Source organism: Carettochelys insculpta, chromosome 2 (assembly GCF_033958435.1).
Source record: "Carettochelys insculpta isolate YL-2023 chromosome 2, ASM3395843v1, whole genome shotgun sequence".
In the NCBI taxonomy this organism is placed as follows: domain Eukaryota; kingdom Metazoa; phylum Chordata; order Testudines; family Carettochelyidae; genus Carettochelys; species Carettochelys insculpta.
Window position 1 is genome coordinate 269,963,483 of NC_134138.1, and position 20,584 is coordinate 269,984,066.

Below are 20,584 nucleotides of genomic sequence, written 5' to 3' on the forward strand. Positions count from 1 at the left end.
ATGTGTGAGAGGGGTATATTAAGTCTCTAACAAATGTATTAAGGAGTAGGGTGACTTGGGGCCCTTGTGCATGAGCTGTTGCTAGAAGACCCAGTAGAGACTGAATGACCCAAACTTGTAACAAATTACTTAAATCTGTATAAAGTACTGTTTGATGGTGCCAGTGACCTCCAGCTTCTCCCCAACCCCCACAACTGCCACTTTATTCTGTAACCCCTGGTTCGCTTCAATTCCTTCTGCACCTCCTGCCAAGTACATAAACTCTCAGCCCCCAACCCTGCATAAATTAATTCTGTGCCTTCCCATGTCTCTAAGACTACTATATCTCCCTGTCCTAAATACGGGACAGGGAGGTATGGGGGGAGGGACACCTCCTCCGAGCCCCAGGGAACCAGGAAGGAGGTGGCAGCTGCCAGAGCTCCCCTGGAGCCCAGAGGAAGCCGCAGCCACCAGCACTACCCGGGAGCCCCAGGGAAGCTGCAGCTGCCCTCACTTCCCCGAGACTCAGGGAAGTGACTCCCACCAGCAGCTGTACCTGCTAGCAGTAAAGGTTGGGGGCAGCGAGTGACAGCCCAAATATGGGACAATTTGTCACTTTTTAAATATAAGTTGGGATGTCTTTTCAGTGTACTTATATATGTCAGTCTGTATTAGGAATGAGATTGATCTGATGAAGTGGGTCTGTCCCACAAAAGCTCATCACCGAATAAATCATTTTGTTAGTCTTTAAAATGCTACATTTCTTCTGTTTTGTTTTATTTTAGTTTTGAGGACATTTTTGGTCTGTATTTGGATGATACCTCCCACCTCACCACCTCGGTGTTTGCGTGGCAAATAGTGCTGCCAGCTTCCCCAAATTTATTGGGAAAGGTGATTTCAGCCCCTTCTTCAACTCTCCCACCCCATCGCTGCCAATCTTCTGTCCAGCAATTAATTGGTTCCCAACTTCCAAGTCAATCCTGTCTTCCCATCCCACTCATAATTCTGGCCCTCCCAGCCCCTGTATCATTTTGGCTTTACCCTCACCTCTGGGTCTCCTGGGATTCTTCACCCCTCCCTCTTGCACAGCAAAGGGCTGGAGGTACTTCCAGTGACATCTTCTCACTTCTTCCAAGCTGAGGTATGTATGTGTGTGTGACTCCAGGGGATCCTTTGTGAAATTGGTTCTTGTAAAGCACCAAGTATATAAATCACTGGTCTGGACTTTATTCTCTTTGCACTCGTACACAAGTTACCATGAATTTTTAGTTCTGTGGTCAGGTGCCTAAGACACTGTGGGACGGGGGTTCCCCAGGCCTTGCCCGCCCTTGGGATGGTCTTGCCAGCAAGTATAGCATCTTATGCTTTCTGTGTTAGAAAACACAAAAAGCAGTCCTGTAGCACTTTCTCTAAATCTGAAGTGGGTCTGCCCCATGAAAGCTCATCACCTAATAAATCATTTTGTTAGTCTTTAAAGTGCGACATGACTGCTGGTTTGTTTTGTTAGGATACAGACTAACACAGCTACCTCTCTGTGACTATTTCTCTTTTAGGACATTCATCCATAAGCATTCAAGATTATTTTCTTCCAAGATATAAGTGACTTGAAACATATAATGCTATTTTTGACATGAAATGCTATTCCCTCTTCCCTTTTCTCCACTCACTCCTTCCTATATAGGTTATAGTGGCTATGTCTACACGTGCACGCTACATCGAAGTAGTTAATTTTGAAGTAGAGACATCGAAATAGGCTATTTTGATGAATAGCGTCTACATGTCCTCCAGGGCCGGCAACGTCGATGTTCAACTTCGACGTTGCGCAGCCCAACATCGAAATAGGCGCAGCGAGGGAACGTCTACATGCCAAAGTAGCACACATCGAAATAGGGATGCCAGGCACAGGTGCAGACAGGGTCACAGGGCGGACTAGCGCTTCCGGGGCAACAGCTAGCCGCTCCCTTAAAGGGCCCCTCCCAGACACACTCAGCCTGCACAGCACGCGGTCTGAGGAGCCATAGGCACACAGACCCCGGGCGCCGCAGTCATGGACCCCCAGCAGCAGCAGCAGCAGCAGCAGCCAGAGGTCCACCCAGCCCTCCCGGCAGGAGCAGGGCTTGCCCTGCTCCGTGCCATGCGGGAGGCAGCTGAGCACCTCCTTGGTACACCAGAGGAGGAGCTGCCCCCAGGGCAGCAGGGCTCAACCCCTAACCCTGCAGCACCCCGCCCCCCCACCCCGCCTCACACGCCGGCGGCTGTGGAGCTACCCCACCAGCACCAACTGGTGGGAGCGGCTGGTGCTTGGGGAGTGGGACGATGACCGCTGGCTCAGGAACTTCAGGATGAGCCGGCAGACATTTCTGGAGCTGTGCCAGTGGCTCACCCCCGCACTCAGGCACCAGGACACCGCCATGCGGCGTGCCCTCACAGTGCAGAAACAGGTCGGCATCGCTGTCTGGAAGCTGGCCACTCCTGACAGCTACCGATCCGTGGGGCAGCAGTTTGGTGTCAGCAAGGCCACCGTCGGGGCTGTCTTCATGGAGGTAAGAGAACCCACAGGGGGAGGGCAGGGCAGGGGAGGGGGGCCCGGGCAGAGGAGGGCAGGGGAGGGGAGGGGAGGCCAGGGCACGGGAGGAGGAGGGGAGGGGAGGCCAGGGTGGGGGAGGGCAGAGGAGGGCAGGGCAGGGCAGGGCCACGCACACCCTGCTTACCCCTCATTGGTGCTGTCCCATGTGCTTTCTCTGCAGGTTGTGCGTGCCATCAATGCCATGCTCCTGCACAGGCTCGTGAGGCTGGGGGACCCACATGCCACCATCGCGGCCTTTGCCACCCTGGGCTTCCCCAACTGCTTCGGGGCTCTGGATGGGACTCACATCCCCATCCGCGCCCCGCATCACAGTGGAGGACGATACCTGAATCGAAAGGGCTACCATTCTGTGGTCCTCCAGGCCTTGCTGGACAGCCGGGGACGTTTCCAGGACATTTATGTGGGCTGGCCTGGCAGCACCCACGACACCCGGGTTTTCTGGAACTCGAGCCTGTGCCGCTGGCTGGAGGCGGGGACCTACATCCTCCAGTGGGAGATCCCTCTGGGGGACACCACCATGCCCTTCTGCGTCATCGCAGATGCGGCATACCCCCTCCGGCCGTGGCTCATGCACCCCTACACGGGCCATCTCTCCGCTAGCCAGGAGCGCTTCAACGAGCGCCTGAACCATGCACGCCAGGTGGTTGAGCGCTCATTTGGCCACCTGAAGGGACGCTGGAGATGTCTCCTGACCCGCCTGGATGCAGGCCCCAACAACATCCCCCAGATTGTGGGTGCCTGCTGCGCCCTGCACAATTTGGTAGAGAGCAAGGGGGACACCTTTTTCCAGGGCTGGGCTGCGGAGGCCGGCAGGGCAGACGTCCAGCTACCTGCTGCCCCCAGTCGGCAGGTGGACCCCGAGGGGACCCGGGTCCGGGAGGCCCTGCGGGCCCACTTTGATGAAGAGGCCGCAGGGTGAACTCTGCCCAGGCCCCCTACTGCCCGCCCTTTCCTCCACCACACTCCTGCCCCAACGCCTACACCATGGAGCACCCCACCGCACCCCCCTCCCACTTTTCCTGGACAAATGACAGCACGCATTGGTGGCTGAACTTAAAGTTCTTTTTGTTTCAGAACCCTTTTTTGGTAACTGTAAATATTTGAACCAAACACAAACTATGTACAAACGTGGAAAAAAACTAATATGTACAAAAATAAAACAATACAAAGAAACAAGTGTCCTCAATAATAAAAAGAAAACCAGAGAGGATAAAGGGGAGGACTATTTACATGGGGGGGATGGGGCAAACGTGGGGCGACAAATAATAACTTTAAACTATATACAAGGGGGGGGCCACGTCCCGGGCCCCTCGCCCCTATAGCCCGGCACTGGGCGTTGGCGGCCGGGAGCCCCGCCGCGGTCGCAGCCCTGTCCGGGGCTGGGTGGGGGCGGGCTGGACCGGAAGGTAGGATGGCCGGCGAGTCTCAGGTGGCTCCAGGGGTCCCTCGACGCTCCGGCCCTTGGCGGTGGGTGGCGGGGCGACGGCGGACAGGACGGCGACGGGCGGAGCAGCTGGTGGTGGGGCTGGTGGAGCAGGCAGGGCGGGCAATGCGGCGGCCGGCGCAGCATGGGGGGCCAAGTAGTCCACCAAGTGGTTAAAAGTCTCCATGTAGGCCCCCCATGCCTCCTGGCGCCAGGCCAGCGCCTGCTCCTGCAGCTGCAGCTGCTGCTCCGCGACCTCCAGCTGCCGACGGTGGATGGCCAGCAGCTGGGGGTCCGTCGCCGTCGGCTGTTGGTGGTGCGGGGTCCGCCGTCTAGCCCGCCGCGGGGCCGGTCGGTCCTCGGCCGAGGGGCTGGCCTGGAGCGATAGTCCCGGAGGGCTCTCCGGGACGACTGAGGCCTTGCCGGCGCTCTCTTTCGGTCCTTCTGATGGTGCAGGTGCGGGACACAGGAGAGGAGGGGGGAAGAAGAATGGAGACAGGCGTTAGTATGGGCCCCGAGCCGTGGCCTTTGTCCCCCCAGCCCTGTGCTGCAGGTTCCCCATCCCCGTCCCCGGGAGATGCTGCTGTGATGGATGGGGTTCAGGGGTCCCCCTGCCCTGCACCCCGTCCCCTGGTGGGAGCGACTCTCACTTCACCCCGCAGGGTCTGACAGCAGGAGAGGTTTCTTAGGCCACAGATGCCCAGTTTCTCCCAGGAGTGACAGCACCAGCTGTCGGAAGAGACAGTCCTTCCAACCCGTCGTAGGGAGAAGACCCCAAGGGGTGCCCCTCTGGGATGCAGCTTTCCCCCTCCTCAGGCTGGCTGCCTTCCAGCTCTCCCTTCCCCTAGCCTCTACCTGTGGCCCCCGCCCTCACCCCCTGATTCCAAGCCAGCTCGGCTCCTCCCTCCTCTTTGTTCAGGGCAGAGGTGTCACCTGCCAGCTGTAGCCCCAGGATCCTCCTTTGCCCCTGGGAGCTATTCGGCTCTTGTTGCTCCATGTGTAGCCTGAGTCTCCCTTTTGCACTCCCCCCACTCCATCACATGCTGCTGCTGCGGGGTATCCCACCCCCTCCTCCCGGGGGCCCCTCGAGGTTCTGCTCCCCCCTGCCCTGGGGATGGGGCATGGCACTGTCGTGCGGGGTGCCAGGGGGGCAGGGGCTGATGCACTGCTGTGAGGGCCATGGCCCTGCTGTCCTTGGGGCCATGGCCATGTGAGCATGTGGGGGGCCCTGGACACATATCTATTACCCCCCGCCCCTCAAGCCCAGGGGTGTACACCAGAGGGGGGTACATACCTGTCGGTCCGCTCCCACGGTCCGGAGATCCCCGGGGGGCAGAGGCCCTGCTGCTGCTCCGGGATGGCAGGAGGAGGATCTGCAGCCCGGATTCTGCGGAGGAGGAGCCCCCCTCCTCCTCCTCCTCCTGCCGCGATGTCCCGGGGGTGGCCTCCGGGGGGGGCCCCCGGGGTGCGGGGCTTGCCTCCAATGTGGACTCCGTCTGCAGGGCCTGCTGGGGCTCGTCGGCCGAGGTGTCAAGGGTGGCCGGAGGGGAGGAGGTGTGCCGGGGGCCCAAGATGTCCCTGAGCTCCCTGTAAAAGGGGCAAGTGACGGGGGCGGCCCCAGATCGGCCGGCTGCATCCCGGGCCCGGGAGTAACCCTGCCGCAGCTCCTTCACCTTACTTCTGACGTGGTCAGGAGTGCGGGCAGGGTGACCCTGGGCAGCCAGGCCATCGGCCAGCCGAGCGAACGCATCCGCGTTCTGCCTCTTGCTCCCCATTACCTGGAGCACCTCCTCCTCGCTCCAGAGCCCCAGCAGGTCCCACAGCTCGGCCTCCGTCCAGGAGGGGCCCCGCTGCCGCTTGCCAGCCTGGCTGCCCTTCTGGCTGGGCTGTGAGCCCTGGCTCCCCTTGCGGGGGGTCCCCTGGGGGTGCTGGGGGGGCTGCCGGGCAGCCATCGCAGCTGGGTGGGGGGCTGAGGGAGGTGCAGGCTGGCCGCGTGTGTAGGCTGCCACCTGCACGATCCCTCAGCTTCCTGCACAGGAAGGGAGGGGGAGGGGACCTTTAAGGGGCCGATCCACACGGCTACCAGTGAGCTGAGGGGTTGGAGAGAGCGTCTCTCAACCCCTCAGCTGATGGTCGCCATGGAGGACCCGGCAATTTCGACGTTGCGGGACGCGCAACGACTACATGGTCCCTACTTCGACGTTGAACGTCGAAGTAGGGCGCTATTCCTATCCCCTCATGGGGTTAGCGACTTCGACGTCTTGCCGCCTAACGTCGAAGTTTACTTCGAAATAGCGCCCGACGCGTGTAGCCGTGACTGGCGCTATTTCGAAGTTAGTGCCGCTACTTCGAAGTAGCGTGCACGTGTAGACGCGGCTAGTAACCCACTGTATTTCAGTAATACCAACTAGATCAATGCTCATAAATGAGCAATCCCAACTCCTCTTATTTATTACTCGTGCTCCTGTCATTGGTGCACAGATAATTAAGAATTAGTTTTCTTTGCTTTCTTGATTTGTTTTGTTCTTAACATCTTGATTTTGTGCTATGGAAGCTAGATGGGGTAAAGCAGTCAAGGGCTACGTCTACACGTGCACCCTACATCGAAGTAGCTTATTTCGATGTTGCGACATCGAAATAGGCTATTTCGATGAATAACGTCTACACGTCCTCCAGGGCCGGCAACGTCGATGTTCAACTTCGACGTTGCGCAGCCCAACATCGAAATAGGTGCAGCGAGGGAACGTCTACACGCCAAAGTAGCACACATCGAAATAAGGGAGCCAGGCACAGCTGCAGACAGGGTCACGGGGCGGACTCAACAGCAAGTCGCTCCCTTAAAGGGCCCCTCCCAGACACACTTTCATTAAACAGTGCAAGATACACAGAGCCAACAACTAGTTGCAGACCCTGTATATGCAGCGCGGACCCCCAGCTGCAGCAGCAGCAGCCAGAAGCCCTGGGCTAAGGGCTGCTGCACACGGTGACCACAGAGCCCCGCAAGGGCTGGAGAGAGAGTATCTCTCAACCCCCCAGCTGATGGCCGCCATGGAGGACCCCGCTATTTCGATGTTGCGGGACGCGGATCGTCTACACGTCCCTACTTCGATGTTGAACGTCGAAGTAGGGCGCTATTCCCATCCCCTCATGGGGTTAGCGACTTCGACGTCTCGCCGCCTAACGTCGATTTCAACTTCGAAATAGCGCCCAACACGTGTAGCTGCGACGGGCGCTATTTCGAAGTTACTGCGGCTACTTCGAAGTAGCGTGCACGTGTAGACGCAGCTAAGAACAGAGGTACTGTATAGATGTGCAGAAAAGTTTGAGGAATTGTCCAAAGTCTCAAAAAATTAATGGCACAGCCAGAAATACAGTGCAGGAATTCTGAATCCCTCTGTGACCAATAGGCCACACCTACATAGTTGGCATTGTAATTCCTTTATGTTAACAGCAGCTTTGTGGTTTCTTGTTTTAATTTCCAAGTATTGTTTTCATAGACACAATTTGCCTCAATTTGCTTTTATCCATTTCCCCTCTCTTAGCATCTGTGTGAAGTGTGCATGTGCGTCTGAGGACTTTAACTACTTGAGAAGCCTGCAAACAGGAGAGAAAAGGAAATGAATCATTTCAACAACAAGTTTTGACTGTACTGAGGCTGCAGATCTGATGAGGATGTGCCAGAAGCTACAAACTCAGTATCAAACTAATGAAACCACTTCCTCAATGGAAAACCTTCAGATTTCTTTCTACATTCTTTACCATCATGGTAAGTTTCGCTTCACTCAGTCCATAGAAGAAATACCAGTTATGGCTCTACTTGATTTTGCTATGATTACAGAAAATGCAAATGAATAATTATGGAGGTGTTGCTTGTACCTCCATTTTTAAGTTTCATTGGAGTTTAAAGTAAAGATTCATTTGCTTTGCTGTATATGAAAAATACAGCATGCACTCCCTGAACTTACAGGACTTACTCTTTGAGTATAGAACAGTTCAGCCGAGGCAGCAGCATTATCAGTGCACTTGGTTATGCCAGCAATGAATTGGGCTCTATATCTGCAATACCAGCTTTGCTCTCCTATTGCCAGAATTAGCTCTTCATTACAAGAGACAGAAATATGGAGTAACTGTGCTGAAGTCAACGGGCTAACTTCAGATTTACAGCTGTGTTGAACACAGACAGCTCCCAATGACATGCAAGCCTGTTTCCTTCTTATTGCACAATACTGTAACCAGTGTCTTTTTTGAAGAAAAAAAAAGAAAAGAAAAAAGAGGTCCTGGTACTCAGCTGGCTCCCCACTCCCTCCCCACAGCCAATTCCATGGCTGCCTGTACTCAGTACTAGCAAGCACGGGCACAAGAAAAGCACTGACTGTAGGTGACTCCAGGTAGGCAGAACCCTGTGAGCTGATGTCATTGATGTCAGATGGCCTTCATCTTTGTGAAGATACCTGGCAGTGGAGAGCCAGGGACAGGATTAATTCTTAGATTTGAAGATCTTATAGGCAGCAAATGTCTCTTATTTGTTCTTTGGTATGTTATGTCCATCTCAGGCGATAATCTCATAAAAAATAAGACTAAGGTTTTTACATGTGTGTGTCCAAAGTTAGGCTTCTAAATATGCATCCAGACACCTAAATAAATGGCCAGATTTGTAAGTTTTCTGAGCACTTAAGTTATTGACATTTAATGTTTTGCCACTTTTTGGCCGTGTCTACACTAGCCCCAAACTTCAAAATGGCCACGCAAATGGCCATTTCAAAGTTTACTAATGAAGCGGTGAAATGCATATTCAGCACTTCATTAGCATGCGGGCGGCCACGGCACTTTGAAATTGATGCACCTTGTCGCCATGCGGCTCGTCCCGACGGGGCTCTTTTTCGAAAGGACCCTGCCTACTTCGAAGTCCCCTTATTCCCATGAGCTGGTGGGAATAAGAGGACTTCGAAGTAGGTGGGGTCCTTTCGAAAAGGAGCCCCGTCGGGACGAGCCGCGCGGCGGCAAGTCTCGTCAATTTCGAAGTGCCAGGGCCGCCCTATATGCTAATGAAGCCCTGAATATGCATTTCAGCGCTTCATTAATAAACTTCGAAATGGCCATTTGCGTGGCCATTTCGAAGTTTGGGGCTAGTGTAGATGTAGCCTTTATGTTATTTGTAGTACAATAACTCTTTGAGAGCCCAGCTGAGCCACTGTTGTGCTAGAGCCACCCTTACACACACAATAAATGAACCCCTACCCTAAAGAACTTCAGATGTAAGTAGACACAGATCAGGAGAAAAAAATTCCACATACCAGCAGGGATGGCTGGCAAACTAAGGTCCATATTCTGCCACTGGCGTTAATATACATTTCCTCTGACATTCATATGAAAAATGGCACAAGCTAAACCTTGGGACTCAAACCACTGAGTAAGTGCTATACTGCTTAGTATAGCATAACTCCTGAGCTGTCCTTACAGGTATATACAGACTGCTGGCTACTTACAGTGGGAAGTGGATGAACTGGACATTGGGGAGACTAGTTCCAGGCCCTTCCCTTTCTGCCTGAGACCCTGCCTCACACTCTTTCCTTTTGCCCCACCCCCACCGCTCTAGCAACACCACCATGGATGCTGGAGCCCTGCTTCTATGCATCCATCTGCAGCTCCCCCAATCCTAGCCCCAGAGTGTAGGGTGGGCAGCACACTCAAAGGACCCCTGCCAGAGCCCAACCCCAGAGCCAGCAGCTGCAGCCCCCTTGTGCCCATGATCCCAGCCCCGCAGTGTGTTTGTGGGGTGGGGGAGCAAGGGGAAGCAATGAGCAACAGGGGGATGGGAAGAGGAATGTCTGGGCTGGGTTGAGGCTTTAAGGGGGAATAGGTGGGTCAGGAGCAGGGCCTTGGTGGGAAGTGTCAGGGCTGTAGAGGTTCCAGCACTCCTGCTGTGGTGTCCAGTTTTTAACGATTACTGAGTTAGCAACCCTACGTGGGCAGAGGGCCCAGTACATGGGGATGCCACCAGCCAAGAGGTGTTGCAGGCCAGACTCAGAGGGGGATCATAACCCTGATGGGAGAGCTGACACTGGGGAGAAGAGTCCTGCTACCCAGAGCCTGAGGGCATGTGGCCACTGCCAATGCAAGCCCCCAGCCTGTGTGGCAGCCCTGCAGCACAGCCAGGACCAAGGAGGGAGGCTTGGCACATGTGAGGAACAGACTGTGAATTTCCTTTATATTCCAGAGAAAGCAGTTTGTGATGTCCCTGTACCCACAGAGTGGGGTTATGTGTTTTTCTTTAACCTTTCCCATTGTTCCTTATTCTTAATTGATTGCTGTTTAGTAAAAGTGTATTAGTTTCAATTATATGCAATGATCAGGGAAGAATTCAGGGCTGAGAGAGTACCCCAGAGTAGTGGCACCTTAGTCTCTATCCTATGTGACCACACAGGATTGGAGGCTGATCTCTACTCCCCATAATCCTGGGCCCAGCCTGTTGGGCTTATGAGGACTCTGCCGCATAGAGCAGAATGGAAATCCTCAAGGTTAGGCAGACCTCTGGGTAAAAGGACTAGAAGTGAGGATCTAGCTCCTTTCACTAGCCAGTTCCACTGGTTTAGTGTATTAGCCATGAAAGTTCCCTGCAATAATGGGACCATTCCCCCGCTTACATAGAGGAAAAAAGCAGTCACCACATGCTTTGGAAGAGGCAACTTTTTCTTTAGTTGTGTTTAGTTTAGTAGTAGTAGTAGGCATCCTTCAGTCTGCATAGACTATGGATCGCGCCCTTTATAGTTTCAGTTGAGGACTTCATTTACAGCGTCTACTGTGACTATGAAGACTCACATGAGAGTGACAGTCCTTGCTGCATCTCTTGCAGATGTGGTGGGTGTCTGGCAAGTCCTTAGTGTGCTTTCTGTGCACTCACTTCTCCTCTGCTAGCTATCTGATCCTCATCTCACCCTTCTGAAGGCCCTTGTGTAACCCCTGCCTCCATCTGCTGCGGTCGTCCGCTAGTTCTTCCCAGTTGTCCAGCTCAATGTCTACCTCTCTGAGGTCTCTCTTGCAGACATCTTTGTAGTGCAACTGGGGGCGTCCGGGAGGTCTTTTGCCAGAGGCTAGCTCACCATACAGGATGTCTTTTGGAATCCTTCCATTATTCATCCTGTGGACATGGACAAGCCAGCGGAGCCGACGCTGCCTGAGGAGGGTGTGCATGGTTGGGATTCCAGCTTGCTCGAGGACGGTGGTGTTGGTCACTCTGTCCTTCCATGATATTGCAAGGATGCGCCTGAGGCAGCGCAAGTGGAAGACGTTCAGCCTCTTTTCCTGGCGGGTGTACAGGGTCCAAGTCTCGCTGCCATAAAGGAGGATGCTGAGGATGCAGGCTCTGTAGACTTGCATTTTGGTGTGAGTGTACAGCTTGTTGTTATTCCACACTCTCTTGCTGAGTCTGGACAGAGTTGTGGCTGCTTTTCCAATCATCCTGTTTAGCTCAGTGTCCAACGACAGGGTGAAGAGAGCCATCGACAGCATTGCAGCAGGAAAGGCCCCTGGTCAGGATGGTATACCACCAGAGGTAATCAAGTGTGCCGTGGACACACTCCTGGAACCCCTACATGAGCTACTGTGCCTGTCCTGGAAAGAGGGTGAGGTTCCACAGGATATGCGCGACGCTAACATTGTAACGTTGTATAAGAACAAAGGAGACAGAAGCGACTGCAACAACTACTGTGGAATCTCCCTCCTAAGCGTCACTGGTAAACTGTTCGCTCGCGTCATCCTTGGCAGACTCCAGAAGATTGCTGAGATGGTGTACCCCGAATCGCAGTGTGGATTCCGCGCACAGAGGTCTACTGTTGACGTGGTCTCCTCTCTAAGGCAGATACAGGAGAAGTGCAGGGAGCAGAGGAAGCCACTCTACATAGCCTTCATCGACCTGACCAAGGCCTTTGACTTGGTCAGCAGGGATGGTCTGTTCAAACTGCTCCACAAGATAGCCTGTCCTCCATGGTTACTCAAGATGATCCAGTCGTTCCACAAAGACATGAGAGGAATCATCCAATATGACAGCGCATTATCGGATGCTTTCAGAATCAGGAGCGGCGTCAAACAAGGATGTGTGCTTGCTCCGACATTGTTCGGGATCTTCTTCGCACTGCTCCTGAAGCATGCCTTTGGATCTTCAACAGAGGGCATCTTGCTGCACACAAGATCTGATGGGAAACTGTTTAATCTTGCAGGGCTGAAAGCTAAGTCTAAGGTGTGGGAAGTCCTCATCAGAGACATGCTGTTCGCAGACGATGCTGCTGTAGTGTTTCACACAGAAGATCAGCTTCAAAAACTGCTGGATCAGTTCTCCAAAGCGTGCAAGGACTTTGGGCTTACCATAAGCCTAAAGAAGACAAACATACTCAGTCAGGATGTTGCTGAATCCCCATCAATCAGCATTGACAACTATATGTTAGAGGTTGTCCACGAGTTCATGTTTAGTTTAGAGGGTGTTGCCAAGCATGACCTGGGGTGGAGGCAGCCAGGAGATACTTTTTCCTTAGGAAATACCTGGTAATCCTGAAATGTCACATTCCTTTGAGATGACAAAGAAATTCTTCCTTTGTCACTCAACAAACCCATTCATCAGACCTTCTTCAGGACAGCTGCACATAAATGTCTGCTTAATTTGAGTTTCATTGTAGTTTAGAGTTCACCTCTGAATAGAAGCACATCAAAACTTCTTCCTTTTGAACTCCATAAGCAGCTGGCTTTCTATGGGCTGGGCTGTCCCTGACTTAACTTGTGTCTTCATGGAACCTGCCAATGGGTGGGGACAGCTGTCCTTTACCCTCCTCATTTCCTGTCTGTCCTGTTTGCCCAGGAATTTTAGCCTTGCAATAATTATGAGAAGCAGGGTAGAGAAGAGCAGGGCCACATTTACACAAACCCCCACCCCTACCTCCACAGAGGCTACTCAGATCTCCTTTTCACCCAACAGGCCATGCTAATCAAGTTGTGTCCTTGGTTAGGAGTCAGATATTGCCGTTAATAGAAATGTGTAGCATTGCCCCCAGGCCTTAGGCTTGCGTCGGAATTGACTTGGGCAGCCAACTGTAAGCCTACTGTATGTAGCCTCAGAGGAGTAGCCATGTTAGTCTGTAGCTTCACGTGCCCCACTGCCATGTATACAGTCATACCCCGAGATACGCCCATTCAAGTTACGAGAATTTGACTTTACGAGGAGTTTCATTTAATACCCCTACCTCAGCTTACAAGGCATTTCTTCGCATTTATGAGGACCAGTTTGGGGGCTGGTGGCTCTGGTAGGCAAGCACCAAGGGAATGGAGTCGGCTGCATTGGTCTTGATGAAGAGGCAGTGCAGGGGGGCACTGGTGCCCTGCGAGAGGGCGGCAGTCTGGTGCGGGGAGGTAGACCCTTCCAAGTCCCGGCAGTAGATCATACCATTCTGCGAGATGTGGATGATGGGCATGCAACCCATCCCAGCCCCGCTGCTGCCATTCACCCCCCTGGGCGGCTAGAGGGCTGCTGCCGCCCACCCTGTACAGCTGTGCCTCGGGCGCTGCTTGCCATCTGTGGCGCTCCCTCCCATTTAGCACCTGGCTAGCTCACCGCTGCTGCCTCGGCTGCCGCCAGCGGGGCCTCTCCGCCACACAGCCCCGCACGAGAGAGGCATTGCCCCTTGCCAGCCAGGGGCCCCTGTGCCTGCCTAGCTCCCTACGCAGCCAGCCCCTGGCAGCGCCTCTCCTCATTTAACCTAAGCTGTGCTCAGGCCAGGCTGCCTCCCCATGCCCTGTTCTGCCCTGCCTGCCCCCGTACACCGGATTTAATGGGATCTGGTGTTGTTTTAGCATAAATGGGTGCACATTTTGGGGCTCAGGAACGCATAAATTTTTTCCCCATTGAAATTAATGGTAATTACATTTTCGACTTATGAGAATTCACCCTAAGAGAGGGTTTTCAGGAACGAATTAGCCTTGTAAGGCGGGGGGAAGACTGTATTGGACAAAGGACAGCTCCTGCACCAAAGAATGAATGGACATAGATAAACCTGTAGGGGAACACTTTAATCTCCCAGGATGTTCAATAATGGACCTTAAAGTGCCCATCCTCTTACAAAAGAATTTTATCTCTAGATTACAAAGGGAGACATCTGAATTGGAATTCATTTGCAAGTTTGATACAATTAACCTGGGGCTTAACAGACATCTCAATTATCTTATGCATTACAAGGACAATTTCCTCACCTTTGATATTTGCTGGAATGGCACCCATCCCACTTAATTTACTTCTTTCATAGGTCCTATTAATGACAGCTGATTCGCCCTATCCTCCTTTTTTCCCCTTCTTCTCCTTCCTTTCCCCACTCCCTGCTATATAAACCCTGAATTCTTAGTTTTGCTCTAGATCTGATGAAGTGGGTCTTACCCATGGAAGCTCATTACCTCCAAAAATAAACTTGTTAATCTTTAAGGTACTACAGACCTACTGTATATGTTAACCAGGAACTGCAAATATCCAGATCTCCTCTTTTAACCACATTGGGAAAAAAGAGTTAGTTTCTACACTGATAACTGGGAGGAAGAGTCAACTTCTGCACTGATAACTGGGAAGTTAGGCAGATTGAAATTCTGGGCTAGGGTCCCAATACCTCATGATTCCTATGGAGTTACTCTGGAGTCATGCTATTATAAATGAGATCAGAATCTGGCCCACTCACTTTGGTGTATGAGCTGTGTAACCAAAAGCAGGTAGTGTCATTCCGTTTCCCATGTAATTCTGAGCTGTGGCTGAAGTGAGCCATGGGAGATGTGGGAACAAGGATAGCTGTGTGCCACCTTTTCACCTCCTTGATTCTGGAGACAGCTGGGCAGAATGGGGCTGTTCCCACCACCACTTCAAAGCACTGGAGTCAGCCTCTTTTTGAGAATGAAGGGAAGCACTGAGTTTGAAGAACAGTGTGTGTTAAGGAATTTATTATAAATATTGAAAACCAATGCTCCCCTTCCCCTCCAGAAATGTTCCCTGGAGAGCACAGCTCCTAGGCACTCAGCATGAAGTGAACATATTCCGAGGCTTGTGTAGAAACCATTTTAGCACAGGATTCAGAACCAGGTCTGGGTGATGGGGCAGCTGAGGTTTTAAGGGCATGAGCATCAGAGAAATCAACATGTTGGGTTCCATGGAAACTATAACTCCTACCCACTCAGGCAATGGGACAAATTTTGGCTGGGAGCTGTACAAGGAAGCTGTTCCTCCTCTGACGTGAGGTAACCTTATGGCTCCTACCTATGTGAAGGGGATGGGAAGAGGTAGTGTGAGCAGCCATGACCATTTCCCATCTCCTCTTTCATCAGCAGGGCTTGACAGACAGAGTTAGGAGAGCATGCGGAGCTATTTCCAAAGTTAGTGGAGCTGTCATGCTAGTAGAGTGTGTTGCCTGGGCACGCTGGCTGTCTATGCCTTACTGCATGTACCATATGTCTTTGTGTACACTGTGTGTTCAGCATGACAGGGAGATCTCTTAGACCATAGAGCAGTCTTAAGAGTGGGATGGAAGGTCAATTGCCTAAGTCATTTAAAAGGGGACTGGAGTAGTGGAAGGAACTATCCTGCACTAGCAGCGGATGGATACATAGCTTGTCACTGTCTACACTACTGAAATATGTCAGTTTTATTTAACTTGACTTTGAGCATCTGATTTAACAAATGCGACTTTGCATGTCCCCCCTTGGTGGCAGTGGCTGATGGAGCACTCCCTGGGCTTGCATCGACTCAAGGAGAGATGCACTCTGGGTAGATATCTCACAGTCCCTGCAGCAGACTGGAATTCTGGGCTAGAGTCCCAATGCCTCATGGGATGAAAACATTATTGTGTGTGGTTATGGGTGCATGTTATTAGCCTCCCACGTGTGTGGCTCAGAACCAACTTTGTCCTGTGGTATGCTTGTCTAAGTTCTGTGGCATTACTGTATGTCCCTGCTGTAGCCCTTACCCACCATGCCCTCTGTGATTTTGGCATAGATGTCAGCATTGCTTTTCCTGGTTCAGAGCTCTTCTTGCACAGACTCTTCTCCTCTCTCCCCTATAGCAATCAGATCCACTGTCTCCTGAATGCCTCAGGGTGGAGGCGTTTGTTACCCTGTGCATACATGCTCAGCTGCATTGGTGTGCTCTCTGCACTGCTCCAATGGGAAATGAACATGTAAAAGTTCCCTGGGGACTTTTCCTGCTCAGCTGGCTGAGGAGTAGTAGAGTTCAAAATGCTCACCAGAGTGTTCACAGCAGAGCATTCTGGACCACCACCTGGATGTCAGTAATTCTGAATTATGTTGTTTACACTGCCCCTACTTCGATGTGTGCCTGTCACCTCTGTCTTTACAACACCCATTCAGGCAGAGTACAGGGGTCAATTTTAAAAACCCTTTAGGTCAATGGAAGGACAGGACCATTAGACACTGTCATTACAAACTCAGCCTACTACTGAATACATCAACCTAAGCTTGTAGTGTAGACCAGGCCTGAGTGTGTTTTGTAGTTGTGATGGATTCTATTTGTGCTCACTTTAATATAAGGCAAATAAGGGTAGAGGGTAATGCAATAGATGGACACTATTTACAAAGGGGCGATGGCATAACTCAAGAGGAATGACTGAGCGAATCATTTTATGATAATCTGAAAGAAAAACAGTGAAGTACTTAATCCACCTCTCCTCCTTTTGTCATGTGTTTTACTGCCAAATTTAATCTGTATAGAGCTGTAAAACACAACAGCAACATCACACATAGAGACTAGGCATAAATGGGTTGCTGGTGACAAGAAGATACGGAGGGTGTAAATGACTGTATGAGGTAAACATGGGATTACAAGTAAGTAGTAAATCAGTATTTTTAATTTATGGTGTAAGAGTTTTGGTCACAGAGATCCTTTGGGATTGTTTCTTGATTTGCTGAAATAACCACTGAGCTCACCTGACTGCCTTCCTGGGTGCCCCAGGTGCTCTGTTCTGCTAAGCCAGGCCGTCTGGCCTCCTGACTCAGAGGTCGGGTCACAGCCCTCTGCAGGATATTACAGACACTGAGATCAGTTCAGCTCTGGGAAGGCTCAGCCAAAGGGCTTCACCTCAGCACCCAAATGCAGAGCCTCAATGGGACCTGAACCCCACATAACACCCTCTTAGGCTGTATAAAGTTTTGTACAGAGTAAGCTGACATTCACTTTCTTTCTCAGCATAAAGTGAGTTACACACAACCTCCTTGCACCTCCCCCATCACATAGGTAACAAATACTTAATAAAATCACTTTTGTGTATTCATAAACCCTGTTGAAGTATAAAGCTAGGATTTAAGTGTTCCTAAGAGATAGCAGACAGAGTAGTAGTAGCATCCTTCAGTCTACGTAGACTATGGATCACGCCCTTCGTAGTTCCATTTGGCATCCTCATTTGCAGTGTCGGCTGTGACAGTGAAGACGCGCACGAGAGTGACAGTCCTTGCTGCACCTGTTGCATATGTAATGGGTGTCTGGCAGGTCCTTGCTGTGCTTTCTGTGGGCTCGCTTCTCCTTTGCTAGCTGTCTGATCCTCAACTCAACCTTCTAAAGGCCCTTGTATAGTTCCTGCCTCCATCTGCTGTGATTGTCTGCCATCTCCTCCCAGCTGTCTGGCTTGATGTCTACTTCCCTGAGGTCTCTCTTGCAAACATCTTTGTAGTGCAGCTGGGGGCATCCGGGAGATCATTTGCCAGAGGCTAACTCGCCATACAGGATGTCTTTTGGGATCCTTCCATCATTCATCCTGTGGACATGGCCAAGCCAGCAGAGCCGTTGCTGCCTGAGGAGGGTGTGCATAGTTGGGATTCCAGCTTGCTCAAGGACGGTAGTGTTGGACACTCTGTCCTTCCACGATATTCCAAGGATGCGCCTGAGGCAGCGCAAGTGGAAGACATTCAGCCTCTTTTCCTGGCGGGCGTACAGGGTCCAAGTCTCACTGCCATAAAGGAGGGTGCTGAGGATGCAGGCTCTGTAGACTTGCATTTTGGTGTGAGTGTACAGTAGTAGTAGTAGCATCCTTCAGTCTACGTAGACTATGGATCGCGCCCTTCGTAGTTCCGTTCAGCATTCTCATTTGCAGCGTCGGCTGTGACTGTGAAGACCCACACGAGAGTGACAGTCCTTGCTGCATCTGTTGCATATGTAATGGGTGTCTGGCAGGTCCTTGCTGTGCTTTCTGTGGGCTCGCTTCTCCTTTGCTAGCTGTCTGATCCTCAACTCAACCTTCTAAAGGCCCTTGTATAGTTCCTGCCTCCATCTGCTGTGATTGTCTGCCATCTCCTCCCAGCTGTCTGGCTTGATGTCTACTTCCCTGAGGTCTCTCTTGCAAACATCTTTGTAGTGCAGCTGGGGGCATCCGGGAGATCTTTTGCCAGAGGCTAACTCGCCATACAGGATGTCTTTTGGGATCCTTCCATCATTCATCCTGTGGACATGGCCAAGCCAGCAGAGCCGTTGCTGCCTGAGGAGGGTGTGCATAGTTGGGATTCCAGCTTGCTCAAGGACGGTAGTGTTGGACACTCTGTCCTTCCACGATATTCCAAGGATGCGCCTGAGGCAGCGCAAGTGGAAGACGTTCAGCCTCTTTTCCTGGCGGGCGTACAGGGTCCAAGTCTCACTGCCATAAAGGAGGGTGCTGAGGATGCAGGCTCTGTAGACTTGCATTTTGGTGTGAGTGTACAGTAGTAGTAGTAGCATCCTTCAGTCTACGTAGACTATGGATCGCGCCCTTCGTAGTTCCGTTCAGCATCCTCATTTGCAGCGTCGGCTGTGACTGTGAAGACCCACACGAGAGTGACAGTCCTTGCTGCATCTGTTGCATATGTAATGGGTGTCTGGCAGGTCCTTGCTGTGCTTTCTGTGGGCTCGCTTCTCCTTTGCTAGCTGTCTGATCCTCAACTCACCCTTCTGAAGGCCCTTGTATAGTTCCTGCCTCCATCTGCTGCGATCGTCTGCCAGCTCGTCCCAGCTGTCTGGCTTGATATCTACTTTCCTGAGGTCTCTCTTGCAAACATCTTTGTAGTGCAACTGGGGGCGTCCAGGAGGTCTTTTGCCAGAGGCTAGCTTGCCATACAGAATGTCTTTTGGGATCCTTCCATCATTCATCCTGTGGACATGGCCAAGCCAGCGGAGCCGCCGCTGCCTGAGGAGGGTGTGCATAGTTGGGATTCCAGCTTGCTCAAGGACAGTAGTGTTGGACACTCTGTCCTTCCAAGATATTCCAAGGATGCGCCTGAGGCAGCGCAAGTGGAAGACGTTCAGCCTCTTTTCCTGGCGGGTGTACAGGGTCCAAGTCTCGCTGATGTAAAGGAGGGTGCTGAGGATGCAGGCTACAGCACCACTTCAGCTCCACTAATCTTCCCAAGCGTGTATACACATTTGTTGGCTTCTTGTGCAATCCCCACTGAGCACCTCCGTAAAGCCGCTAGCCAGTCCATGTAAAGACTCAGGTCTGCTATGCTCCCTATGGCTATGTCTACACACCGGTGTTATTTCCAAATAAGCTATTGTGGAAGGCTGTGTCTACACTTGCATTCCTCTTTCGAAAAAGGTATGCAAATGAGGCAAATCAAAAAGGCAAATGAAGTACAAATTTGCATATTCTTATTTCAAAATAGCTTCTTTCGAAAGAAGAAAACAAGTGTAGACACTGCTCTTTCGAAAGTAAACCCCATCTTCGAAAGAATCCTTCTTCCCTTTTTTTGGCCGCATCTACACTAGCCGGCTACTTCAACGTAGCCAGCACAACGTTGAGATGGTGCATGTCGCGTCTACATGCGCTGTGCGCTACTTTGATGTTGAAATCAACGTTGGGCAGCGAGATGTCAAAATCGCTATTCCTACCCAAAGATGGGAATAGCGCCCTACTTCGCATTCAACGTCGAAGTAGGGTGTGTGTAGACGATCCACGTCCTGCTACTTTGAAATAGCGGGCTCCTCCCTGGTGGCAATCAGCTGAGGGATTGAGATGTGCTGTCCAGCCCCTGTGGGGCTCGATGATCATGGCGCGCAGCAGCCCTTAAAGCTTCACACACCCAGATTTCCTGAGAGCGTGCAGGCAGCAGCACTCGCACATGCTAGCCCTGCACACCCTCCACGGATCCCTATCTGTCCATGCAGTGCCAAGGCATCCAGCTAACCCCCTGAGTGCCCCCAGAGCTACCCCTTCAGGGGACCCAGGGCCCCCGGCAGCCAAACGGGGGGCCAAAAAGCGGCAGAGCCCCTCCTGGACAGAGGCCTAGCTCTGAGACCTGCTGGGGCTATGGGGTGAGGAGGAGGTGCTCCACTTGATGGGAAGCAAACAGCAGAACGCGGAAGCGTTCGCCCGATGGGCCAAGGGCCTAGCCACCCGGGGTGACCCTGCCTGCACTCCGGATCACGTCCAGAGCAAGGTGAAGGAATTGCAGCAGGGTTATGCCCAGGCCCGGGACTCAGCCAGCCAGTCTGGGGCCACCCCTGCCACTTGCCCCTATTACAGGGAGCTCAGGGTCATCCTGGCCCCCTGGGACACCTCCTTCCCCCCGGCCACACTGGACACCACAGCTGAGGAGTCCCAGCA